This window comes from Chrysochloris asiatica, unplaced genomic scaffold, assembly GCF_000296735.1.
Source record: "Chrysochloris asiatica unplaced genomic scaffold, ChrAsi1.0 scaffold00042, whole genome shotgun sequence".
In the NCBI taxonomy this organism is placed as follows: domain Eukaryota; kingdom Metazoa; phylum Chordata; class Mammalia; order Afrosoricida; family Chrysochloridae; genus Chrysochloris; species Chrysochloris asiatica.
The window spans coordinates 16,761,837-16,764,185 of NW_006408560.1; the positions used below are offsets into that span (position 1 = coordinate 16,761,837).

The 2,349-nt window shown below is 38.1% G+C and overlaps 1 protein-coding gene across 1 annotated transcript in view; it reads right to left on the reverse strand.

Moving 5' to 3' along the window:
* The window catches only part of FCRL5 (Fc receptor-like 5), a 55,292-nt gene that overhangs the window by 9,164 nt on the left and 43,779 nt on the right, over window positions 1-2,349 (reverse strand). The window lies entirely within an intron of this gene.

The following is a 2,349-nucleotide window of genomic DNA, read 5'->3' on the forward strand; positions in this document are numbered from 1 at the left end:
TGGGCTCAAGTGTGGCAACGATAGGTTGATCCAGGATCGGACAGTGAGTGTTTCATTCTACTCTGCATAAGGTCGCTCACTATGAATCAGTACCAACTCAATGGCACCTAACAACAACAACAACAACCAAATGAAGGTTGTTTTTGTTTTTGTTGTTAAGAGCCATAAAGTTGGTTCCAACTCATAGTGATACTGTATAGGGTTTTTGAGGAGCAGCTGACGAGTTTGAATGACCAACTTTGTGCTTGTGTAGATGGCTGCAGTTTGATGTCTTGCTCTGGATTGGTCTTTGCTATGTACATACATGCCCAAAGTTCTGATCAAAATATGAGATCCTTTAGATCAAGGAACATGCTTGTCTTCTCAGGTTTGATGGGGAAGGGCAGTGTCGAAATTGACAATCTAAAATGGGAGGCACAAAGTGGCTGGTTTACTATACTTTCATGGGTGTGCTTAGACTCAAAACGAGGAGGAAAGATAGGATTCCCCACTAAATACATTCCTTTTTTCCTGATGGGTCTGAGGAAGGAGGTTGTGGGAAGTTGCTGATATGATTGTATAATTCAGCTGTGAATCATAATTGTTAACCGAGTTCATTATGTTTGTAAAAATTGTAATTGTAGAAGTCGTAAGTTTGAAAGTGGACTTAGGGGGACACACTGCTGGGCTGGAGTGCTGTGGTCAAACTTTAAGTCCCTAAAAGCTTTGCTATGCTGGCATATCAAGAGTGGTTCAGAGGAAGAAAATAATATTCTCTTAGTTAAATTTTATCAGATGCTGCAAAGAGTAAAGCCAAGATGACCTTTGGAGTAACTGACCAGATCAGATTAATACCAGAAGCAAACCTGAATGACTAGCACTTCATCTGCGAACTCTTTGCCCTTTTGAAGAACTAATTGTTAATTAATTTTTGGATTGGTAAAATGATTGGGAGGGGTAAGTTATCCTCTAAATATGAAAGAAAGGCACTCTGGTAGTTTAGTGGATTACAAGCTGAGCTGTTAATTGTAAGGTCAACAATTCAAATCCACTAGTCAGTCCATGGGAGAAAGATAAGGCTTTCTGAGAAAGATTTACAGCCTCAGAAACCTTATACAAGGTCACTATAAGTCTGAAACAACTCCATGACACAAAATTATCACCACCATAAGTATGAAAGAAGCAGTTAGTTAGAAAAGTCATTGACATTGATAATTGTTATATGATCTTTTTATGGTCTTGTTCAAATTAACCTTGATATTGAGTGCTTATCCTATGGCACTAATACCCACCAAACGCAAATGAGTTATTTTTGGTCCACAAAGGGGATCAGGCAACTTGCTAATAATGTAAGTAAGGTGCACAGCACCCTTGCAAGGGTGGGAATATACAAAATAGGTGTCATCCTCTGTCTCTTAACTGGTGCATTTAATCCATTTACATTCAGTGTAATTAAGATATATATGGATTAATTCCTGCCATCATGTTTGTTTTTTTGTGTGTGGTGTTGCTGTTCTGTGTGTCTTCTCTTGCTCTATGTGTCTTCTTTGATCTGTGTGTCTTTGTTCTGTGTGTCTTCCTTAGCTGAGTTCATGCTTTTTGTGTTCTTTTTTGTGAGTTTCCTCATAGTTTTAATGTTTCCATATCCTTCTTGGATTTTCATTTTCTTGTTATGTTGTGAAGTGCTAATTTTCTTTGAAGTTCCCTAATAGTCCATTAACTTTTCCCTCCATTTAGTGCAGTCTATTTTATCCTGTAATCTACCTGACCTTCTCACCATCTGGATCACTGTTCCTATGTGTTTACCTTCTTTTACATTGTCAATTTTTTGATCATAGACTGACCTCCCAGATTCTCTGAGTTTGTTCTTATAGTTTTGTTCTGTTCTCAACTCTTCCTTCTGTTGATTTAATTCTGGGAGGTGCTGCAATGTACGTTAATCTCTGGTTGTTGTCTGTTCTTGTTCATTCTCAGTCCACAGAACTCCCTTTAGGATGTTTTTTATAGCACAAGAGTTGGCTTTGGCAAAATCCCTTAGCTTCTGTTTATCCTGGAATGTTTTGATTACACCATCGTATTTGATTGAAAGTTTTGCTGGATAAAGGATCCTTGGTTGGCAGTTTTTGTTTTGTTTTGTTTTGTTTTCTTTCAGTGATTTATATATGTCTCCCCATTGTCTTCTTGCTTGCATGGTTTCTGCTGAGAGATCAGAGCTTAATCGGACTTGTTTGCCTTTGTATTTTCTTCTGTTTTCCTTAGCTGCTTTCAGGAGTGTCTCCTTATCTTTGATTTTGGAGAGCTTGATTATGATATGTCTTGGTGATTTTGTTTTGGGGCTATCCTTCTTGGGGTTTGTAGAGCTTCTTGGAT